Source organism: Mercenaria mercenaria, chromosome 5, assembly GCF_021730395.1.
Source record: "Mercenaria mercenaria strain notata chromosome 5, MADL_Memer_1, whole genome shotgun sequence".
Classification (NCBI taxonomy): domain Eukaryota; kingdom Metazoa; phylum Mollusca; class Bivalvia; order Venerida; family Veneridae; genus Mercenaria; species Mercenaria mercenaria.
Genome location: NC_069365.1, coordinates 78756408 through 78769035, shown reverse-complemented (window position 1 = coordinate 78769035; position 12628 = coordinate 78756408). Strand labels below are relative to the sequence as shown.

General features: G+C 34.7%; 1 long non-coding RNA gene across 1 annotated transcript; it reads left to right on the top strand.

The window, feature by feature from the left end:
- The first annotated feature begins 534 nt into the window (after positions 1-534).
- On the top strand, positions 535-9525 carry LOC128557170 (uncharacterized). The gene is made up of 3 exons (XR_008371082.1): positions 535-677; positions 7203-7262; positions 7758-9525. It is a non-coding gene; the product is annotated as an uncharacterized LOC128557170 (long non-coding RNA).
- Positions 9526-12628: the final 3103 nt, after the last annotated feature.

Below are 12628 nucleotides of genomic sequence, written 5' to 3'. Positions count from 1 at the left end.
AATATGTATATAGTGGAAGCTGTTAGAAACTGCTGGACTAATTTTAATTTTTTTACACAAATGTTTCTTGGGTGGTCCTTTACGAAGATTATACAAATTATCCCTTTTCGTCAAAATCATTGCCACTAGGGCGAGTGGTCACTTTCCCTATGTGTATGTGTTAGAAGCTTCTTGTTTAATATTGTCTCTTAATATCCTATGTCATTATTCACCTACTCCCCCACAGCCCCAAACCCCTCCCCCCTCCCCCCCCACACACACAAAGGGAGAGAGAGAGTGTGTGTGCGCGCGCGCGCGTGTGTGTGCAAACTTTACAGTATTTTTGTCAGAAAACACTAGTTTTCACTATTAAACACTAATTCACAAAAACTTTAAAGAAATTTTCCTTGCGTAAACATCTACAAGTGTTCAATCACACGGTGTAACTCATGTTAGCGATCTAGGGTCATCAAGGGTTTTACAAAACAGTTGCATCGTTGATAACATAAATTTGTTTACTTGAAATATTGCCTTAAGTGTTTTGCGCTTATTATATAATTCGAAGAAACTTCAGACAAGATTACTACAACCACTACATTCTGCGTGGCGAGATGAAGATTGTATACATTTTCGCTTTTCTGTGCATCTGTGGACTTTTTATTGGCTGTATAGCGTATGACTACTATACTATAGGTGACGTAAGTTCAAACACTTACATTAATTTTATTGAATATTTCATTATTGATTAAGCATGATATTTAAACATTTTATTGCAGTATTTTGTCAAAACGTTAAGAACTATTCATGGCGCATTTTGGTTAAAATTTTGGTTCCTTTTAAATAATTATGTGTTAGACGGTAAGCAATTTAAGCCTAATTTGAAGTTAATGGGTTCCGTTTCGACATTTTCTTTAAAATAAAATTCAGCATATTCCTCATATAATGCGTATTTTACCTTTTTTTTTTTGATATTTCTGTAACTTTTTTCTCCGCAAACCTTCAAAAACGACCATTGACGTCCATTTTTAATGAAGCGCGACTTCACGTCCATCAGACGGTTTTCGTTAATCGTTCTGTTCATTCTACAAGAATCGATTTGCTTGTTACTCATCATATTTTCATTTAAAAATGTCTTTAAAATGGTGATGAATTTGTGGAAATCATTTTAACGTTAAAGTCGATGTTTCCGTTAAAGTGACGCCAGAGCGACAAATATGACGTTGAGTTTTGAATAAAGAGTTTACTTTAATCTTGTCTCATGTAAAACTCAAACGATAGAATTTGAGAAAAAAACTAACATGATGATGAAAACTTTATTTTCTTTCGATTGAAGAAATAAAATTATGGGGTCACTGAATTCATTTTCGCGTAAAACTACATTACGCTACCCCTACCCCCAAATCACAAGATAGCGCAACTGAGTATTGTTTCCAGTATCTCCTCTTTTTTTCGATAAATCTGCTACTTTATTATTCTTAGTACAATTAAATCAAAACACCCTTTAAAACTCTGCTTCCTTCGGCAAAATCATTTCAGTGTAGAACTCAGATTTTAATGTTTAGATTATATTCAATTTAAGAACATGCGACAAAATCGATACCGCTGCCATGAATTACATAACTCTTCCCCTATCTCAAATAAAAAGCTGCGTAATTCAATGGATTTTCTTATGTCTTTTGACAAAGGCACACTCATTTTTAATTTTTTAAGTAGAATTTATATGATTTAATCAAATGAGTCCTTTACAACTGTGCAATGATTTCATTCAACATTAAGATTGAAATGATTGATCTCGCAAGTTAATGATAATACATGAACAGTCATGTATCGATGCACATTTACAAAAATGAATAAGAAAACTACAGAATATAATTAAAATACTTTATTTGAAATTGTCTCAACCTTTTAATTTTAACAATTGCCTGTACAGAATTCCACCACAGGCCGCTATTTCCGTGACGTATTATCTGTGCGCAAAAATGGTTACATAAAGAACTTAAATTTTATGCATTGAGTAAAAAAATATAATTTACAACTTTAAAAAATTGTACGTTTCCAAGTAGTCGGACACCCCGATTTCGAATAAAGTGCATCCTCTGTAAATAACCGCGGGGAAAAAGTATATTTATTATACGGAGGCTTTTTCTCTGAAAAGGTTAATTTATTTAACAACGTGGCTAGATAGAAACACTATCCTTTGCAAACTCCAGATATGTGTGTAAAGAAAGGTTATCTATGAGGCACGTAATAGAAATATATTCCACATATAATATTTTCCTAACATTAGAAACATATCAAACATCACAAATACGAGTAAACATTCTGCTAAAACTGTTGCCATTATCTATATGTGCGACTCAAGGATCGTAACTTTGACGGAGGACCGGCGGCTCAAACTTGCAACCCCTGCTTTTGTATTTACGAGATATTAGGATTTGTACGAGTACGTGTATATGTTAAGGTTACACTTTTTACTTTGATAAACTTCTGAGGTGTCAAAATTCAGAATGTAACAATTTTCAAACAATTTAGCAGTACACGTATCGGAAGTTTATAAGGATACGCTAACGCGTATATGTAACTTTGGGATAGTATCTCTTATATCATAATTACGGAAATTATAGAAGTTAAGATGATTTATTTCAAACAGCGTCTGTGGTACAAAATTTCAAAAGAATGAAAAATTAACTCTGACCTTTAAAACCGAATTCCGCCGTCAATATATATGAACCTTTGCGTGGAGCATGTAATTAACCGGGCAAGCCCAATACAACTAATCTTATGGTCAGATGTTACTAGGCTGGAGAAGTAAGAAACGAAACAGTAAAAATGTATGACCTTAGGATGTACGTTCTTGCGTGCTTAGGGAGGGTTATGGATAATAACAAGAAAAACAAGATTCAAACAACCTTTACTCCCGTGGCGGGGCGGCTAAATCAATCGTCATACGTCTGAAATCACAAACTTTAAACTATTTGAACTTTATTAATATTGAACTATGATAATTTACAATAATAATGTTTCAAATGTGAACACTCCGAACTATATATACAATTGCATATGCATAAATTCTTCCATTTAGCAGTGTATTACAACGGAAAACCTGTTTATTGGCATTTTGAATAAGAAAAAGATGAAAAAATAATCATTATTATAATTATAGAAAATATATTTAAAGCGATTTTCAAACATATCATGATCTGTATTTTACGCAAAGTGGTCGGCGTATGTAAAACATTCTGCACTGAAACCATTTCGCACTGAAGCCGCCAGTTTTACAGTTATAAAGCCTCTTTTAAAAAGAAAACCCTCTTTCTCACGTACCTCGATTAGTTTCACGTCTGTAGTGAGCCTTTGATGAATGAGATGTAAAATACTAAGATTTGAAAAGAGATATATCAGAAAAACACGTAAACTAAGCTATGTTGTGATTTGGGGGGTAGGGGTAGCGTAGTGTAATTTTACGCGAAAATGAATTCGGCGACCCCATAATTTTATTCCTTCAATCAACAGAAAATAAAGTTTTCATCATTATGTTAGTTTTTTCTCAAATTCTATCGTTTCGGTTTTACATGAGACAAGATTAATGCAAATTTTTTATTCAAAACTCAACGTCATATCTGTCGCTCTGACGTCACTTTAACGGAAATATCGACTTTAACGTTAAAATGATCTCCACAAATTATACACCATTTTAGACATTTTTAAATGAAAATATGAATATGAATATATGAAAATATGATGAGTAAAAGCAAATCGATTCTTGTAGAATGAACAGAACTAATTACGGAAACCGTCTGATGGACGTGAAATCGCGGTTCATCAAAAAATGGACGTCAATGGTCGTTTTTGAAGGTTTGCAGAGAAAAAAGTTACAGAAGTAAAGTAAGCATTATATGAGGAATATCCTGAATTTTATATTAAACAAAATATCAAAACGCAACCCAATAACTTCAAATTAGGCGCATTCCACCTTAACGACGTCACGGTCATCCCATTTTTAACGAAAAAAGGTAAAGAATTGACTTAAAATTTCAAATTTTATTTAATTAAGTCATTCTGACTATAATCACTATTAGCCAGAAAAAAATAGCTTTAACTAGTGAACTTTTATTTATGAAGGGTTGCATGGATTTTTTTATATAATTTTCTGGGTTTGCTCGTCTAGAAAACTCGAAAACTTACAGGCTTTTGTCAGAAGAAAATAACGGAAAATAGAAAAAGTGTAAAGTTATAATTAATAATGTCCTTCCAGGGCTTGTGCAGCCCGCCTCCTTATGCCAGTAGGGAGAGCACAAATCTACGGATCGCGGTGTCATGAGTTCTATCCTAGGGTGGGGCATAAGTTTTCCGTGACGATTTGATAAATACATTGTGCCTGAAATCATTCATCCTCTACCTCTGATTAATGTGGGGAAGTTGGCAGTTGCTTGCTGAGAACAGATTTTTACTGTTATAAAATCCGAGAACACTGGGGGTCAGGTTAACTGTCCGCTGTTACATAACTGAAATACTGTTGATGAAAAGGCGTAGAATATTTGTTTATTATTCCATTCACCTTTTCTCTTTGATTTCTCCTTAGATTTTGAAACATTACTATCCATACGATACCGAAGTCTTAATATCTTGATTATAGCTGAGTTTATTGTCAAAAACGATTTTGATATAATATATTATAGGCTATGATGGATTTTAAATTAAAACCATTTTAGATACCGAAAAGTCTTGAACTTTCAACTTTGACTTTTTTTGTCGTAGATGTTAGAGATTATAATATTTCAAAGTTCGGAGACAAGTCCCCAAACCTATCAATATTTTCCGGGAAAAAACAAAGTTGAAAAATTAAGATATATCTATTAAGAAGGAATTTTTGCATATCTTTATCAATATAAAGGCTTCTTTTTTATATATTTCTGTCAGTGTTTTCAAGAAAATTTATTGCTAAGTGTCTTTACATATACTTCCGTTTGGCAAGCTTGTTAGAAAAGTCTTTAAAAAACCCCAAATAAAACTACATGTGGAAATATAGCTTGTATCGGGAGTTCTGATCATATGACCAAGACTGACATGGTATGCTGTTTTATTTCTTCAGTGACTATATTTAAAATTCAACTTCTAAAGCTATCAGTTTAAGATAAAGAGATATCTTTTCAGTGCCAAATGTATATTATTATTATGTATACATTATGTATTTAAGGGATAGTTAGTATACTTGAGCCCATCCACTTAGCTCAATAGGAAGAGCGCAGATCTACGAGTCCGGGCGAGGCATATCATCTCCATTACGATTTGATAAAACACATCGCGTCAGAAGTCATTTCGTCCACCTCTGATGCATGTGGTGAAGCGGAGAACGGCTTAGTATTGTCTTTCTAGTTTGTCTGTCTGTCTCAAGTCAGGAACACTAGTTATCTTAACAGCCACCCGTTACATAACTAAACTATTGTTGCAACACTGCGGAACTCAGAAGACACACGTACATAAACCGGTTTACGTAAAAGTGATTATCTCTTTATGTTTGAAAACCTAACACTTAAAGATAACTGTCTCTAATTGAAAGGGATAGCAGCTAACGTAAGAGCTATCAGTATTTGAAAGCTTGCTCTGTAGGCAAAAGTGATAGCACTTTATTTGAAAGAGATAGCTGCTAGAAGTATTTTTCGAAATAGAGGGCAGAAAAATTAACATTGAAGTATTAAACACTATCGAACTATACAACTATTAAAAATTGCTAGCATTATTTAAAAAGCTATCTCTTAAGCATTAAAGACTAGCATTTTAAAGCAAAGTGATATGTAATTTCATTTAAATGATAGCTCTATCAGTCTATAACAGTGTTAAGTAGATGACACTTTTTGGAAAGAGCTAGCACTTTCGCGCAACAAGATATCTACTGAAGTTTAATAGATATCTTGCGGACACTTGCGCTAAGAAATATATTTTGTATATGTGTAAGTTAAAACTGACTGATATTTTATTATCGTACACTGCTATCTCTATTACAAAAAGATCTCTCTAGAAAAAAGCTACAAGTCAAAGAACAGAGATATTTCTTTTTAGGATGCAGATGTTTAAAATAAACCTTTTCTGTAGTCACTGAACAAATATATTAACTTCTAGCCATACTTTTGAGTCCCAATAGCTGACTGGTAGTGTGTCCGCTATGTGCGGGAGGCCGGAAGTTCGATCCCTGGCTGCGTAATACCAGAGACGCGAAAAATGGCACTGGTAGCTCTTTTCCTTGGCACTAAAATTAAAAAGGTTTATCAGGTAAAATAAGCCTAGTTAAGGTATTAGACCCATAACAGAGTACCTTCGTTTTGAAGAGTATTCAATTCCTACCATAAACCTACTTTGACTGCAATTTTCAGGGGGCGTAGGTTCAAACCCCACTGGGACCAAAATTTATTTTTCCTTATTTTACATTTTTTCTAGTAAGTTTTCACTTCTTGCAAGACTTGTTATTGATTTATTGCATAAAAATGGGAAAAAAGTCATTTGATAAGCGATTTCTTGCTGTTCAAAGTGAATTTACCTCTGAAACAAAAGGGGTAGAGTTAGACATCTTTAAAAATATTGAGTTACATACGGTAAAAGTTCTTTATTTTGCCTTCAATCTTTAGATTACATACTGTTGAAGAAATGTAGGTAGGTTTTACTTCTGCCCCAAGGTTATTTTTGAATGAAGCGAGCAAAATTCAAAACAGACCCACAGCATTCGACCTTAATTTTTCAATGTTGGAGTTAGAATTCTGTCACATTAAACCCGTTTACTTGAGGCACCATAAAAATGATATTGACAGTTTTATTTTAAGTTTTATAATTGTTTACCAATAGTTTGATGTTTCTTTCATAAAAAATAATGGTATAATGAATTCTCTGTAAACGTTTTAGATAAAGGCCATCACTTTGAAATCTGTCCCCACTTGAGCTTGAGGATATACCATAAATTACACAAAATTTATAAAAAACGGCACGGTAAAAGTGTTTAAAAATTTGCAACACAATGTAAAGCACGGTCAACTGTAAGAATATACCAAGCAAATGCCATTTCTTAAACATTACTATTAGGGGCCTAATACCTTAAGTATCTGTTAGCTTTTAAGAGCTCGAGTAAATGATTGTAATCCAACACTGGTCACCTTTTTATCAAGACAAAAATGGAGTTAAACTCACAACTATGAATAGCTACTGACTTTCCACATTTTATTTTTATATTTTAGGTATTCAATGAGGTCAAAGACAACCAAGATATGATCAAGGAAGTACTAGATGGTCTTGAGGTAAGTTATTGAAATTTAAGACATTGGAGAGGTAGAGAATTTGTACTTCATAGATCTACGTTATGAAATGAAGCTAAATCTTGTTTCGCTTATTGCCAGGTAACTTAAACATATGAAATTGGAGAATTTTCAGAATAAAACCATTTGTTAACTTGTCGTTGTTTCTGTTGACTTTCAATTATGTTTTTTTTTCTCGTTTTTATTTATGTCTTTTTTGCTTGAACTTGCAGAAATATATACTAGGTAAACAAACATGCATGTATCAATATCAACCAATTACTCATGATGGTTTATGATGATCGACTATTCCGCAAGTAACAAAATTAGAGAGATATCATGTTATACTATAATAATATTATGGCTGGATTTAATATATATTTTACCACGTCAAGTTACATTCATATGTACACTGATGAGCCGATAGACGAAACTAGTTTGTATTTTTCATTGTAATTAAATAATGTTAGAAATTATTTTTTATTTTTTGTTTTACAGGAAATAAAGGCTTGTTGTTGTGAATCCGATGGAAGCGATCGTAAATAAAGACAATGGCAGCTTCACGTTAGAAAAGGTCATATTCCAAATTTCGGACTAACAAAACAGAACAGAACAGATATTATATTTAGCCTTATGCATATATAGCACATTGAAATAAATCATTATATATATATACTGCATATGAATTATAGGAATACAATCCATTTAGCTATATAAGCCGCGCCACGAGAAAACCAGCATAGTGCGTTTGCGACCAGTCTGGTCTGGATCCATGCTGTTCGCTTTCAAAGCCTGTTGCAATTAGAGAATGTGTTAGCGAACAGCATGGATCCTGACCAGACTGCGCGGGTGGTCTGGATCCATGCTGGTCGCAAACGCACTATGTTGGTTTTCTCATGGTACGGCTCATATATATTATTGTTAATTTTCTGTGCATTTAAAGTCTTAATCGTGGTATACTAACCGATAAGTGTAAAAACATACAAAGAATTAATTTGCACAAATTAGGATATAAAACTAATCTAAAAGAGCTATGAGAGGGAATAACTATACACATTTTAATTTACAATACTTAAAGTCTCATACAAGACACGCGCTTTAATCAAATATATATGCTGTGCTTTTTTTATCGTATTAATTGTAAATTTTAGGGGGAAGTAACGATTAAAGTATAAACAAGGCGTGCGTAACATTTCTTCTTACGCAGCACTTGATATTTTGCCGGCACCTTTTATATTATAGACAGCGCATTCCTGAGTATCCAAATTTTTAATAAAGTCGTTATTCATTTTACAACCTCATCCCGTTTTTTTAGAGGGTCACAAAAACTGATATGAAATCTGGTTTTATTAAAGATGCAAGTATCCTAAGGGAAGGGACGTGCATATATCTATTAAAATGGTGCGTTCTGTAGTTGTACATGGCTAGCTGAAACATGTATCTTTCACGCAGATTCTACATATCTGAAATGAGAATTCCTCTGCTATTAGGGTAGTCCGTCTCAGAGTACCTGTATTATTACTACCCCTTGAAAACGCACACGAGTTTATACCCTTATCACTCCCTATAGATAAGCAATTAAAAATGAAATTACAAAAAAGAAAAAAGAATTTCAGAGACTGTAAGTCCTATATAATTTAGAAAATACGTTTACTACATTTGGTTCATTCACTGCAACGCAAGTTACCTTGCTGGGTCAGGAATTGAAGACAATATACAGTTAGTAATATTAAGATATTATTTGACAGCTGACATGTCCTTTGTAACCTACTTCAATTACTCCGATTAATTCGCTAATGGATATGAATATACCTAATGTATAAAACATGTGAACAATATAATGTTACAAGATTGTATACTAACAAGAAATCGAAGTCAAAGCAAACACCCATTACACTTTTTTAAGTTTTAACCATGTATGTTGTTGTTGTTGTATTCAATGTGTTGTCGGTAAAATTATGTTTAGATAAATACGTTAACAAAGTCTGTACAATAACAGGTTGCAACAATTGAATGCCGAAATAGAATATTCGACGAGGGCAAACATACAGATTATTTTCATGTTTTTATGTACCAAGAATACTTAAATACTTTTAATATTAAAAAGTTTAGAGTAAAAGTTTAGTGATTTATACAGCAAAATGTTTTGAAAAAAGAGATGCTATTTTAATGATTTCAATCATCTCCCATTACTTGTATATGATATATTGTTGTTCTGCATATAAATACTAATATAGCCCTTCTACGAATAAATTCTCTCTCTCTATATATTTGTTGTTAATTTTCTGTGCATTTAAAGTCTTCATCGTGTTATATAAACCTATAAATGTACGCAAAGGCCATGATCCAGAGGCTGGACTCTGCCATATGAGCATGCTAATAGTCATCAAGGTTTGACATAAAATCGAGGTCCCGTGTAATATGCTTTACACCATGCACGTTACAAATTTTAGGAAACGTCTGGAATTAGAGGCATCTTTTGTATCTTGCACTATCCAAACCTGAAATGAGCCGCGCCATGAGAAAACCAACATAGTGCGTTTGCGACCAGCATAGATCCAGATCAGCCTGCGCGTCCGCGCAGCCTGGTCAGGATCCATCCTGTTCGCTAATGGTTTCTCTAGTTGCAATAGGCTTTGAAAGCGAACAGCATGGATCCTGACCAGACTGCGCGGATGCAAACGCACTATGTTGGTTTTCTCATTGCGCGGCTCAAAATGACTAAAATGACTAACACTCTGTTTTTAGTCAAAGGATAGTGCAAGATACAGAAGACGCTCCAAATTTCAGACGCTTCCTTAGTTCTCTAGCGTGCGAGATGGTTTACACCAATACCTTGGAGTCTTGCGAAATCAAATGATTAGTTTGAGGAGCGAGGACTCGAAGGCATTACTTATGGTTTCGTAGTTCGGCGTCGTACAACACGCAATCACGCTTGTCATTGACTTAGCGTTGCGTCTTGTAGACGAAGTTTAATATGTTTGTCCTTGAATATTATCGCTCTTTTAATGGTTGAAGATCAAGGTTGTCCCTCGGGTCATTGTGTATTGGCACGGGCATGAAACTGGGTAGAACCAATGGCCCGCCACAAGACAGCTAAGTTACTCACGTCAGAAACGCCAGGTCTGGAGTCCACCTTAAGTGAAACAAAGAATGAAATTGACATTGCTTTGCGCATGCGCGGACTTCACTTTAAACATGTGTCTGTGTCCAACTAATACTAGGGTAATTGATTATTATATTTCACGACACATGAAAACTGTAAGGTAGGATAGGCTGTTACTCCCACTTATATCGTAACTGACCAATCACTGCCTTGAGTCACAGCAATACATAAACTTAATTTTGCCCTGCTCATTATGCACGGCCATTTAAAGCTGAGAACCACTCAGCCCTAAATTGGAGCAGGGTTTGTAGAGTTCTGAGCCAATACTCATTAATCTTTACTTACGTCATCCAGGGTCGATTGTCATCTTTCCGGCAATAACGGTATTAGAATAATCCAAGCCGCTCCCACCCGGCCTATTTAAGGTAGTTCTACTGACCATTCCTTAACTAGCTGGACGGGGCTCCGTGGTCGAGTGGTTAAGCTCGCTGAATTCGAATCACTTGCGTCTCGCGGCTGTGGGTTTAATCCATACTCTTGTCATCACGTGAAAGTGCAGTCAAACTGACCTGTGGAAACTTGGAAAGTACACATACGACCTTAATTGTGTTGATGTGATTTTAAACATAGCTAGATGCTGACTATTGCGTGGCTTGAACCTTGGCATTGAATGAGAAAACGCTTGAAAATATTCGATATCATCCTCTCGAACAGACAAGCTCCTTGAATGGTGAAATTTTGCGATTTACAACTGTGCATTATGCGCATATGTTATGCCCTGTGGCTTCTTGAAATAGGCAGTGTGTAGCTTCAATTGATGCTAGAACAAATTCAGACTTTCCTTTGCCGAGTTGTAGGTAAATTGACAAAATGAAAGCTTCGATTTTTCGCGAAACATGTCGGAATACAACTGTGCTATCAGTTTTGATATGTCTGTGAAAGACATATATCGAAAAAAACGAAAATATTTATAATTGTAATCACGGAAAGAGAGACAACTTATAAATATGATGAAAACTATCCAAGACAGTTATCATTCTTGTGCTATGTTTACCGGCCATGTTTTCTAAATAATAAGGACATAAAGGGAACTAGTGGCATTTCTGTATTGGGCATTATTCATTAAATGATGATCCAAGTGTGCAGAAAATCTAAACAGAATTTGAAAATGGAAAGTGCATCACACCTTTAACAAACAAAAACTAAACGTGCATGCCAGGCGAATAAGTAAGCTCTCTTTGGCAGGGTAAAACACACCACAGTTAGTCTCAGACAGCTTCTCACACTGAAATATTTCATCAGTAAGATGTCATAGCTTGAGTTCTTTTCCACGCAAAAATGATCACACTTTTAGTTTATACTAATTTATTTTAGGGCGATTGTAAAGCAAGTTCAACAACTTGTATACCTCATTCCTGATAGAATTAATCGCTACGAGGGTATAATGGAAGTGGAGCAAGAAGGCTTCCTTTCATTCTAAGCGTCAGTCAAAGGACCTACTGATACCACGTCTTTGCTACGACACGACTGAGGATGGAACCCACGACCTCCCATACTCGAAGCGGACCCTATACCACTAGGCTATCTAGGAAGTAAAACGGACATAACTTATGAATTTTTTGTTGCATATCTATGTACGTTGTCACATATGATGTAGGTGATTATCTTGATCAACATTACAGACATGTTTTTGTGACGCATACAAATTTAATCTATATTGACTTACAAAACTATATATATATATATATAAATTACCATCAGGAGGGTTACATACAATATCGCGTCCTTTGACATCGTCAGTATAAACAAGGGACGTCACTGTCAGATAAATGACGTCTAATTTACTAACGAATAAGAATGATGTGACGTCGTTGTAAAACATCTCTGTGAGGTATGATTTTTATGTGTCCCAATTTAGTGAAGGTTTAAGCTGCGTTATAAACATTACTTCTCGTTGTTTTCTACTGACTATACTGTCCGTGAACATTTTGAAAAATGGAAATATTTTATATTTCGGGAACCAAGGTCCCGCACAAACGTCAATATGTTCGCTTACGTAAAGTACCCTTTTGGTGGCGTCATGGATGTGTTGGTTGTGTAAGGTCACTCTGTTTCGAAGATTTGAAGTTTCACCAATGTATTCTTGTTGACATCCCTGGCACTGAATGACATATATTACGTTTTTCACATCGCAGGATAATGATTGGTTCACCTTGAATATACTTCCGCATCTAAATGTGTATGAGTCTCCTATAATATGCTT